The 13,307-nt window shown below is 37.1% G+C and overlaps 1 protein-coding gene across 2 annotated transcripts in view; it reads left to right on the forward strand.

Moving 5' to 3' along the window:
- The window catches only part of LOC100650996 (lachesin), a 527,432-nt gene that overhangs the window by 16,655 nt on the left and 497,470 nt on the right, over positions 1-13,307 (forward strand). The window contains exon 1 of one of the 2 annotated variants that reach the window (XM_048413840.1): positions 8,724-9,342. The exons of the other annotated variant lie outside the window; for it this stretch is intronic. The gene's annotated coding sequence lies outside the window, so the exon portion shown is untranslated. Of the gene's footprint in view, positions 1-8,723; positions 9,343-13,307 lie in introns of those variants that run through there. 2 annotated transcript variants of the gene reach the window in all.

Here is a 13,307-nt window from a genome sequence, read left to right on the forward strand (position 1 = left end):
CGTGTATTTTCACGCTTACGAATAACCGACAAATCGTGTTGTATCGAGCGAAAAAAATGACAGTTTGAGACTCATTATGATGTGTCTTGTATCGGAAGAAACGCGTGGCGCGGCAATTTCACAGGAAACCCAACTCTCTTCTCTCGAAATCTTTTTCACGTCGCGTAGACGATCTGAAATGGTTTGTCGTGTTACACCTAGCTGCTTCGCAAACTGTTTTTGCGTTTGGCTGAATTCTCAACCAGTAGTTCCTCCGAAGCGCGACTTGTCGATCAAACTGCAGTCGCCGCTTTGAACCAAAATGCACACATATCGTACGATGCAATACTTTCGCCGAGAAAGTGACAAATCAATTCGCTTGCATTTTTATTATATTTTCCTTATTGGTATCCATGAAGAATACAGTGACGGATATGCACTTTGCACATATGCCATTATTGACGTTTATGAATTGATTATTTTTTCAGGATTATCTTGCGACTCCGGCAAACAAAATGTCCTTTTCAGTAGTAACGTATCGACGATGCGGACCCCGAAGGGCTGGAGAATTATTTCGTTTTATTATCATTTTTTGAAACCTTCGGAAGATATTGGATTATTCGTTTGTTTGGCTAGTACGTCGCCAATCTGGTGGAATAATGATATAATTATAAAAAAGAGATTTTTTTGTATTTTATAATGAAATTTGTACAATGTTAGGATCGAGAAAAAATTTTTTTATCGATACTATAATATTTTTATGTTGTATAACGTTATACGTATATCGTATTCTAATATTTTGTCGGATTGAACGATATTAAAAATTCGCTCGTAAGATTGTATTTCAAAGATTATCATTTTAATTAATCTGTAATGACCTAAAAGATAGGTAAAGCGAATATCCTGCCTTATTGTGTATTTTCGATTACCAAATATAAATCTACCGAAACATTATCGAGTTAAAATTGTTTAATTTACTGTAATTTAACTTTGAACGAGAATTAAAACTTAATATCAGCCAACGATAAAAATGTGAACAACAATATTTTATAGTTTCAAACAAACGATAAGATTAAGAGTCTGCCATTAGGGTATATATATTAATATGGATTATTTTTACATAGAGTTTTTATTTTTATATATATTTTACTATTTCTACGTATTCGTAGTGTTTTATTCCGGCGGCGAATATGAATTTGTGCAAGCATTGTTTTCAATCAGGAGATAGTACCAACCATAGATATTCCACGTAAGCAAATAATCGGAGAGCTTCGAATACCATCGTCCTTGCGACCCTCTTACCTGAAGGTATAAAAATTCTTAATCTAAAACCAATTCAGAAGAGCGTGCTAGGGAAAGCCATGGTTTTTATAGGAACACACTCACCTTATGTAACAGAGAATTGGCAGAAGGTATTTCCTAATATCGAACCATCGTCCCTTGAAAAAGAATGTTGAAGTGACATCGCAAAGAGGGAAACAGGAAGGCAGTGAAGGCAAGAGAGACGAATGGAAAGAGACGGGAACACGAGAGAACGAAATGGTAAGAGAGAGAGAGGGGCGGGGAGATGAGTGTCACTTCAATCCCTCTTACTTTTCTATGGAGAAATCTACCAAAACAAAAGATTCCTAAATTCTTTCGATGAGGAAAGTAAACGATGGTTATAAGCGGACTATTAACTTCAACGAATCAAAAGGAAGATCTATTTCAGCATCATAAAGTCTTCGAATTTAACGGCAATAGCCCACTGTTGCAATTAGTCGTATAATTAAGGGGTCATACCTCGCTAATTTCGGTAATTACGCAGAAAAGCGGGCCCTAGCTGCAATTTTGTTGAATTTCGGATACGTTGTAACGCGTGCTTTGTCCGAGGCGTGGCTCGATCGGGACCTTGTACAATTCGAAATTCAACAAAATCGAAGTTGCAGTCCCCTTTTTTGCCCAAGTTGCGTCTTTTCCTTTTTTTAATCACAATGTGAACGACAAGTTATTTTCATTTACGTTTACTCTTACGACCTAACTCTTATTACCTCTACTAACATCGAGTCTCAGACTCATCTGATAATAATTCCAATATCTAGCACTTAATTAAATAAATAATTAACAAAATACATTTCTTTGCACAAATATCCTGTATCAAAATGTATTAAATCGGTCGATATGGATAAAAAGTTGGAATATGAAATATCTGCGCTATGCCCAATGGCCCACCAAAATGTTCGATGCGTACAACTGAAATTTGAAATAAGAAAAGCGTCAAGAGAATCCAAGTTTTGAAAGCGATGTTATAGCGAGGCAAACTTTAGCATCCAACGCTTTTGTTCGAAACTTCTGACAAATGAAGTACCCGTGTTAAATTGAGACGTTTAAAACTAAACGATATCTATAGCAAGGGCAGTTGGAAAATTATACTAGTAAAATTAGGAAATAAATCAAGAAACACACAGTGTGATTCTCAGCGTCAGATTGGTGCAGATTCGAAACAAAAGGTTCGAGGAAGATGGACGTTAACTTTGAAATTCAGGCTCAAATTTCTTTATTGCATCATATTCTATTCATCATGAGGATCGAAAAATTCCCTGTCTCTTCGGTACAGTGCTCGCCCTAGAAAAGAGCGATTAGATCGCGTTCATACAGGTTTAAACTGATTTTATTCACAATGTGCTGTAATGTGAATGTGTTGCACTTTTTATCGGAGCAGGCGAATAAACAGAATCAACAACGTGGTTCCTAATAATTCTTGCTTACACGTAGGTGGTGAAACGTCTTTGCTTAAATCTTTCGTTGTATGGGTATTTCTGTTAGCTCTAACGCTTCTTAAATTATTCGTCGCTCGCCGTCCTGGCTTGTGACTGATTCTTACTGGACGAACTGTCCTATGTAAGCTCATTAGTGGGCAAATACGAGCAACATCGATAATCCATTTTTCTTTACGCCAATGGATGTCGGTCTGTTCTCCGATATGGATTAAAAAGCTGCAGTATTAATTCGTGATTACCAGATTGTCAATTCAGAATGAAAATCCCATTACCGTAGAGCTTCCTCTGCACCTAGATGTTCCTATTATTTCCCATTAATTTTCAAAAAGCATTTTGCGAGCTAATCTATATTTCCTGCTGCTTTGTCGATGGCGTGCTGTGCATTTTCTTACTGTAAATGTAAACACATTGTGAACAAATTTAGTCCAAGAATGATCGACACATTGACACATCGAAAACGGTTGAATTTAGACCCGTGATTCCTTTGAAATTGTTGTCCTTTGTGATAAGTAGAATACAAGATCAATTTTGCAGGGGCTTCTTTTTACAAATCTCCACCGATCCAAATGTATCGAATCACGCTATGATGGTTTTATCCTCTGTACATATGCAATTGTTATTGGATTGTACAACTATGCAGATTAGATTTGTCTCTTTGATCGTCGGAATAATACTATCTCGTTCGGATGTGCGAATAAGACCCTTTTATTCGAATATCACGATAAAATATCTAATAATATCTTTTTCTTCAAACAAGAGCGGCTTAGGGAAGAAACGCAAATATAGATTAGAAGATTGGCAGGGCATTGAAGATTTTTATAGGCTATAAAGCGAATCTAATATCGATGGAAGAATGGACGGTAACAGCGGTAATTCTATGTCGGAAATTCTATGTAAAAAGAGAGCAACCTGGGTTAGGTAGCGCTTAGCGTGAAAACCGCTATATTGAAAAATTGAATATATAGAAAAATAGGCATTGAAAAATGTTCGAAATAGTAGTCGGAGCGACGGCCACGTGATACTCTACATTTTGCGTCATATAGTAAAAGACAAAATTACGTTTCTGGTGATAGTAGAGAGCTAGATAAAGGAAAGGTACCTGGTCTGTGGTTAGACAGCGATTTCCGGCCTCTTTTTATGACCTTATACCTACGGCACAAAGTATAAGAGATTTAACCGTGTCTTATTATTGAATGAAATTAGTATTAACAAAATAGATTGATCTGCTGGGTCTCATCTTGCCGCGATTCCGTGCGGCACGGCATAAACAAATTGACTTTTTACCTACGCAGTTACCTACGTCATCGAGGTCGTAACAGGGATTAAGTTAAAGTTGAAGTCAAGCTTGAACATTCTTATTTTTTCGCGAAACTTTTATCATTTTACGAGAAACGTTTGATGTTCGCCGTTCTTAACCAAACAACCATTTCCGCGCACATCTTTTTGTGTCTGCAAAAGTAACGAAGATATTAAAGTGGATAAGATAAACGAAGCACCCTATATACAATGTGCTTGCTTCTTCTACGCTTTGCTGTTGCGAAATGAAACGTAGATTTGAAACGAGAGGAAAGGGGGGGGGGTTACGTAACAACAAATACATAGTTCTAAATAATAAATAAATTCCCTCAGTTTTTAGAGATACGGTTGAATATGAAAAAGATATAAAATCTTTATGTGGTACTTTTCTATACTTTCAGACTTCTTCGTAACGCATCTTTATAACGAACGATGCATAATTTATAAGTGCATACATACGTATGTAGAGTAAATTCCTCGCTGGTTAACTTGAAGGGAATGTTGTTAATTATGCTATGTGATACTGGTATCGTAAGATACGAGTGGTTATTATATCGCGGGTTCATATCACCCACGTATCGAGGCGGAGACGATTGTTTTTATGTATACATAGGTAAGTCCGGAAGGGATGGATCACCGGGAGAGACGGACCTACGTATATGGTCTCGAAAATATCCGCGAGACATGCGTCCTTTGAACGAGACGTATGGCAACAAGAAGATTTAATTATAGCTGTTTTAATTAAATTTAATTAAAGACCCTCTAGGTAGCAACGAAGGAGAGCCAAGTATTTCGAATAACAAAAGTTAATAATAAAGAATGCGACAAAGACTACAATGATGAATGGATTGAATGTGTTTTCTGATCCGAAATTTAAGATCATGTATGATCATTGTCGCAAGAAAGAAAAAAAGACAAGTATTTAATGGATATTTCCTATAGTGTGCAAAAATGTTTTTAATATATTTTGCAATTTCGTAATACTAGTAATAATAACGGTAGATGGAAACGGAAACTCTGTTTTCTCATTAATGAAACAATTTTTTCAGCGAAAATAATGGTGGAACTTTACTCCAGAGGGCCGAAAATTGTAGTCGATTCGAAACTGAGTAACTTTTACACAAAACATTTTTGTGTAAAAGTCGAAAGTATACACATTTTCCTTCAAGTTTCAATTACGCCTATTTCGTTGTCACTAGAAGCTACCACGTGTTTCTTAAATTTCTTAAATTTCTTAAGTTTCTTAAATATAGAAAAATTTTCTTGTATTTAGTGTTTCGTGCAACTTATCTGTAATTGATTAATCTGTAATTAATAAAATTAAAATATTTTTCGAACGAAACATTTTCACACCTAAATGCCTTAACACTTTCGTATAGAGAATAAAAGAACGCATCAGTTGATGTATAAAAAAATATAGGATTCCATTTAAAAATATACCGATATTCTCGAAATCTCGTGAGAAATGACTAGAGAAAAAATTCTTCCATCTTATTACACGTGCGCTTTGAAATAGTTTGTCCGTTTAAACACTCTGTATATAAAGTCCGTTTAAAATTCTGTTATTCCGTCTTCAGAGTTGCGATTCCTTAGTATCTCTTGAAACTCCAAAATTTTTACTCGACGAATGCGTATCATTCCTGTATCCGGCTATGATTAAAAGATATATATAAATCTAGTAGGAACCTTTAATATCGAAAATTGGCCACTTTGAATTCTACTGATCGAAATCTACGAAGAACTTCTTGTGATGTTCGAGTCTTGTGACTTTGCGATCTGCGGATAGAGATCTTTAGCTACGACATAGAATGCTTATTAAATTAATAGAAACATCTAATCAAGTAATAGCTTTCAAGAACTATTAATTTTTCCAAATTTTTATTCTTTCGCTTGTTTTCCTTACCTTTAAATTGATTTTTAATAACGGATTTTATTTCGTATATTTATTTACAAATGATAGAACAGAAAACTATGATTATCTAACTAAAGCTATTTCTTAATAAATTAATATATTAGAACTAGAGCAACTAAATCAATACAGCTAATCGATCGGTGACGACTTACGACGCTCACAGCTCGTGTCAACCAACGACAATTTCAGTTCGTACTCTTTACGAGTTTATCGAATTTTATATGATTATTTCACGATGCTACGATATAGTCCATATGAACATACACAGGAATTGGTACAGATGAGGGAGTAAATGCATGAATGGAGGAAAGTATCACAGCTTTTGATTTTATAGCAAAGTCGCAATAATGGAAAAGTAATTACAACGCGACACAGCATTTCACGGTTCAAGTAATCAAACACAATACTACACAAAACACGTTATACCGGACATATTGATCAAAGTAGTTTACGAAATTAAGCAGCGTGTTTGTTGCGTGACGAACAAACCAACAAATAGAAGGTGCCAAATCGATCGCATTTTTAGATTGATTCATATGCGTGTACGTAAAGTGGTAAACATGTAAATATTGTTATTAAATACACGTTTGTTTTCACAATTAGCGCGGTACATGTAGTATTTATCTCTATATGAATATTATTATGTTATAGGATAAAACAGCATATATATAAGGAGTAACTTTCTGTTGTCTTATGAGTGGAGTAAAGTTATCGCAAATTTCTGTTCACCACAAATGAACTAATTGGTCATGATTACGATATTAACGTACGTCGATAGACAATCAAATTATAAGCGGGATTATTCATTTTGCATCCGAGTTTCGAGATATAGTTTGTTTGACGCTTTTTATGTAATAAAATGTAATAAAAATTTGATTTTGTAGGTCAAAGTCAATTTTTTAAACTGATCTCCATCCGTGCAAAGCTGTAGAGTCGAGAGTCTAAACCATACGTGTACTTCTTCTATTAGGTCATCCCATAAGTTCGTGCCGACTTTTGTGTATACATTTCATGTGTCGATTTATAAACATACGGCGATAAGGGACCGATGCAGTTGAAAAATGGGAAGAAGTTGCACAACGAGAGGGGGATTACATTTTTTCATGAAACTGAAAGGTATGTAAACGATCTTAACGTATATAACCGCTCGAAAAACAGAACGAACTTATGGGATGACCTAATACATGCATGCGTCTGTACATATATCGTGTTTTCCAGTTACATTTTTGTATATGTTATAAAAGATTCTCTTCCGCGTTCTGTTTTTATTTCCGATTATAACGCGTCCATAAATTCGATCAGATAAAAGTTGTACTAATAATTCAGTCGTTATTTGATATATTATGAGGAGAATTTTTGTTCCTTTCTGTTAAGAGAGGTAAACAACTAAGCTTATCCATGTTATATATAATAATTATTGCTACTTCGATACAAGTAAATATCTTGTAATATTGGCGAAAGTTGTTCAGTAGTATAGACATTTACCGTAAATTAATAATATTAAAATCAAGATGAATTCTTGAGAAAAAGATTATATTATATCTGAAAACACATATATTTATCGGGTATTACATCAAGCTATATTATTCTGATTTTTTTAGCTTCTATTTATATCCTACATTTCTCTATATCTTTCCATACGTGTATGAAAAATGTATAGGATTTAGGTGTTTCGCTCTCGCATCGCAAGTGAAGTGAGAAATATACGAATTTATAGAATAGAAAGCAGCTAGTTTCCCGCTATTGTCCCACTTTTCTCTCTTCTCTGTACTCGATATTTTCTGTACTCTTCTCTACTATACTTGCCTACTATATGTACAGTACTGTAAATGAATGCTAATACGCCATATATGGATGACTTCTATAAGTGTAAGTGTCGCGTAAAATAAACAATTTTCTAGCTGACAACATTCGTTCGTTACAGTTTCAAACGTTTAGTATTTCACGCTTTAAATACGTGCGACGATATCGTAACCTGCGAGAACTTGGGCGAGAACAATAAGATGACAAACTGCTCATAGTTTCTACGATCGATGTTACATGACCTCGCTTATTAGATTATAGACAAACTGAGAGTTGCGTTCTGTAAATACGACAACGTTGGTTTGTACAAAGTCGTCGTAATAGAAAACAGATGTAAGAATCTCTACTTGTTGCACTTGTAATAGCATTTCTAATTCTCTAGCTTTCAGTCCGCGTTTCTATGATACGTTAACTGCTCTGATCATTCTCTGGCGATATACTTTGGTAATTAGAAAACGAAACTTTTTCATTCAAACTCGTTCGAGGATCGAAACGCGATTGAAATAAAGTGTTACGAATGCAAGGAACGACAGGTTCGTCCGTTTGATATTCGACGACACTGGGATACAGACGATAAGTAGATGAGGATGAAGAAAGCAGGTGGAAATTGTCTCAGTTTTTGAAACGTCAACTCGCGATACTCGTATATATACGTGGACGAACGTTTGCCAACAGACAGGATAAAGTAAGAGAGGGTGCTGTTTAGTTTGCGTGTGTAGAAGGCACACGATGATCGAAATCCGAAGGAGAGGATTGCGCGGGAGGAAGGTGAAAGGCAAGATTCATTGAAAGGACGTAGCGGTGCGCGTAAATCCAGCTGAGAAGCAGGTAGCCGGAGAGAAGAGCGCGATGCGCATTGAATTTGGTAGCGCGAAGGCGTGCGCGGGCCGATTAGAGGATGCTGCGCGGCTTTCGCAAGCGTACAGAGCGATCCAAGCGAGTCAGTCAGTCAGCCGCCCCGTCAACCAGCCACCTCGGTTATCACGTAAGAGTCGTGAGTGGGGCTTTTGGAAAAGGCACGCCGCTGCTGCAGGAGTGGCTTGCTGCTTTCGGTGGTGGGGATACTCGACGGCTCCAGACGGAAACAGAAATAGAAGGGTGGAAGCGGACGAGATAGAGGGACGCGGTCGGAGAGGAGAGACGAGGGAGAAAGAGAGAAACCGAATTAGATGGCAACGGGCGAGAGGAGATAGGTTGTCGGCGTTGGACGAAGAGAGAACAAACGAGGAAAGGAAGAAAGACGGGGTGAGGGGCGGCAAGAGGCGAGGGTACGGCAGAGGCGGAGGGAGAGAATAGGATAGAGAGGGTGGCAAAGCGCTGGAAGGGTGAAGAGAGCGGAGGGATGGAGACCGTGAGAGCGTGAGAGGGTAGCGATTGTGCTACAGTCGCACCGCGACACCCCCACGAGTGAAACCGCGCGCGTGCCAATCTGCCCCCTTAGCCGTACGCACGAAAAGGGCCCGCGAACAGTGCTATGCTTTTAAGGCTACGGCCAAGGATTTCGTCGTTTGCCTCGTTTTCGCCGCTTTCGTCGCTTCTCGAACGCTTCTTCGAACGCTTCCTCGAATCCATCTCCGAGCAGCTTTTAATCGGGTAAGTGGTTACATCATGACAGCCGGATCTTATTTATCGAAACGCGTTTTCACACTCGTTCGATGACCGTTTCGCTGGAAAACTTGCCAGCGAGATTTCTATTTGACGACAAATCTACTGCGATCGTGTTACGGTTTAATTCGCTGGGAACCTGTTGATGAAATTTCCTCGGTCTCAAACTGACCGCGGTTTCCTTCGCTTTACTAGCGTCGGTGCCTCCACTTTCGTTTGTTATTTCCATGTGCGACGAAATCTGTCAAATACGCATAAACGATCGAGAAGTGCGCGTCAGTTGTGTGACCAAGATAACCTACGTTTTGTCGTTCGAAGAAACTTACGTTCTGCATTGTGTTCTCCACGTGATTTTCGCCGAGAGATCTCGATCGTTGAAAAGTATGTCTTCGAGATCAAATTCTTTTACGTTCTGCTAATTAATGAATTTAAAAACGTCGACGATGCCGTTAATCGTTTGTTTCAGTTTGTCCCGTCTGTTCATCCGTCAAGTGCTTCTATTTGCTTCGTAGTAATAAATTTACGATTCGATCTAGATCGACCAGTGAATGGTGATATCGTGAATTATTCCATACTAAATTAATAAAATAAATGGAACGATTTGCTCCAGTGTGGAATTTACACGTTTGGAAATATCGTCGTTCATGTTTGTTGAGTCATAGTTATGAGATCATAGGACCCTTGAACTTGCTTGAGAGTGTTTTAGAGAAGAGAAAGTGTTGATAAATAAAGTATCAAGCGATCCGATCCGATTGATACACGACACATACCTGTTGAAAATCCTTCAGGTTATTCCAACGATACGATGCTTTCGTCGCTAATATCGATTACTATATGCTTGAAAGTCGGTTTGTAATAAAGACCATTGCTTTGAGAGCGGAACAACAGAAAAGACTAACGGATACTAACCGGGAAAGATTATTGGACACCTGAATATCTGAATAGTAGATGCGGGACTGACACTTTTAAAGCAATTGCTGCTCAACAACTTCGTTAATATTCGCGTTGCCTATCAGCCTATAAGCGACAACTTATTAACCTGATTGTTATCGCGTAATTATTCTATTGGAACAATCGATTTAAAACGAAAATTAAGCTATTCGCAAATTTAAGATAGTATTACTTCTGTGAAGCGTAATTTGAATTTTGTATATGTAAATTTTGTAGAGAGGTGTCGGATAAAAGACTAATCGCTTGATCAAAAATACAGAAAATTCAAGTGGAAATAGCGAAGCGTGTGAGAGAGGTAGGTAATTCCTTTAAAGAGTAACTGCAGAGGTCTTCTAAGTGAACACAAGAACCTTGTATGCACGAATGCCATAGACTTCTTTTGTTCGTGGCACCCTTTGCCAATTCATTCAGTAGCGACATATATGTAGCGCTCTTTCCCGAGCCACTATGCTCGTTCCGAGCACCTGTGGACCGGCGTCCCTCGTGAACTCTTCTTTGGAGAACTGCCAATGACTTCCGGCTGACTCGTAGAACCTGTTGATGATCATGACTGCTTTCACGTTTTATGCCACTGGATTAATTTAATTCTTTCACACCCTTCATCCAAATGTCTTCTCTTTTTTCACTTTTCATCCACTTATTGCGACTACGAGCATATCGCTTAGACACATACGTAAAAGCGTTACAGCGATAATTCTGATTTATCATGTCGTTCCACTTACGTCGATAGATTCCATAGACATTCCATGTAGATCTCACGAATCGGAGTATATGCTCCCAACAATTTATACAATTTGATTCGGTTTACTGACAATACGCTTGGCTAGAAAACGTTAATTACAAGATATTACGTTTATAGCGTTATCGTGGCAAAATTGCTTTTATCTATCATTCGTCGAATCCCGAGTAATATTCTCCAGGAGAACGGAACGACTAACGTTCCGTATTCTTTGCATGCGTATGTGTATCCGTATTGTTTAAAATTATAATTGTCGTTCATTTTATAAAAACGTTCTTGCCTGTTTTCAAACTGGAATTAAAGGATGAAGAAGTAAGAGACGCTCGTAGTCGGCTGCATCGAGGAATTTGCAAAAGTGCACAACATTGGATAAAAATGGTTTTCTTATACGTTAATACAATTTGAGGAGTTTGTGGAATACGTGGAATATAATTTTATGCATCTATAGGAAGCCTGAAATTGCAAGAATGTAGAAGATGTACATAATATGATAAAATATGCGCAATATCCAAAGCGTAGTAGTTGTTATAATAATCATTTGCATGAAAATCCGCAGTCGATTTATTAAAATGTAAATTAACAAGGAAAAGATAGCGATGTTTAAATTACAAAAGAAAACATATTTTTGATAGATTTCGTTGAGGTAATTAAACATTAAATTTACGTAAAACAAATTTATTCGGTAAGATCTACGAAATTGCAGCTCTTATAATTAACAAAAGTAAACAATCTGCAATAAAGTTAGTTAACTTTAAGAATTAAGTACGCCTTTTTTCATTATCAGCAGATTTATTCTATCGGAAGATGATGTAACAGAATCGATCGATGATACAAATTTCTACAAATTGTACAAAAATTTCACATACTCGAATTTCAGTTTCGCAATTATCGTCCATATATACAAAGTGTTTCCAATTTTGTGTTTTAAAATTGTAAACTATGGGAGTATAATTTACTGTAACACGCAATGGAAATAACTGGCCACGAAGATACTTTTGTACAACATTAACCATTTGTTCGCTGATATTTAGCAAAATTCTCAACGTCCGAAATAAACCTCGTACTACATCGATGTCAAGTTTATATCAATCTACCATGATGGCATTCTTAAATAAGAATTTAAGTACTTTGAGTAATTGCGTTTACTGGCGGTAATAGAGTAAATACGATCATGTTGTCTACGATGTCCTACGCGCATACCTACGTCAAACTACGTACAAGATTCGAATCTCAAATATGCAAATCTCCGCGTAACAGTTGCTTCTTAGTTTCGTTTACAAAAACAATTTAAAAAAAATGGTCATCGGAATCTCCTATCTTCTCGAAAGTTGAATATGTTAAAAGGGCTTGTTTGAAAAGTTGTTACTAGGAATATCATTATCGATAAATTTATCCTATTCGTTTTTGATTCGGCTAGATTTTGCAACAGTTTCGGAGTAACGCGGTTCCGGGCCTCCGATATCTCAGCTTAGATTTCGGTAACGGTATTCAATTGGCGACAATTGTCGTATACGTCACGCATAAGTTGACTCCAAGGATTCTCGATAGGGATAATAAGGATAAGAGATGTCTGATTTTTCTTTCTTGCAGTTACTGCTAGCCTAGAGTTTCCAGGAACGTAAACTGTCGCATTATGGCGCATAAATGTACCCAATGGAAAACGGCGCGAGTGTGATAGAAAATGTGAGTTCATACGAGTACAGGCGAACGCCGAAGTTGTCTTGCAGAATGCCGAAAAGCAAAAATTTACTAAAAAAAAAAAGCTACCAAAATTTTGTTTAGGAGAACAAGGTGATTCGCGCTGCAAATCGTATGAGTAGCGTACAAGACAGTCTGATCCATCCAGATTAAACTTCTTCTCATCCCAGAATGTCATCTAAATGAACGAAAATTAGAGGAAATAACAGTGTCCATACTATTTATAATATAATATACTGTTTAAGCGTTAACTATTTATATCGGTATGGAATATGCTAGTGTTTGTTGGTCATCGCCACAACCTTTGTCGTTTCTTTACTTTGAAAATTAAGCGAATCGTCGCGTTCCCTTTGTTAAGTTTACAGCTTCACCATAAAGAACTGTCTTTACACGCTCGGTTTAAAGTGGAGGTTACCCCCATGACACTTTCGGGGCATATTGATCACCTTTCGTGACAAATTTGTTGACGAGGTAATTTAATATCGTTGCCGAATCAAAAACTGCGCAAGATCTAGTTGAATGAATTACGAAGAGGATGAATTTATTAATAAGGTCTTAGTTTGTT

The sequence above is a fragment of the Bombus terrestris genome, chromosome 17 (assembly GCF_910591885.1).
Source record: "Bombus terrestris chromosome 17, iyBomTerr1.2, whole genome shotgun sequence".
In the NCBI taxonomy this organism is placed as follows: domain Eukaryota; kingdom Metazoa; phylum Arthropoda; class Insecta; order Hymenoptera; family Apidae; genus Bombus; species Bombus terrestris.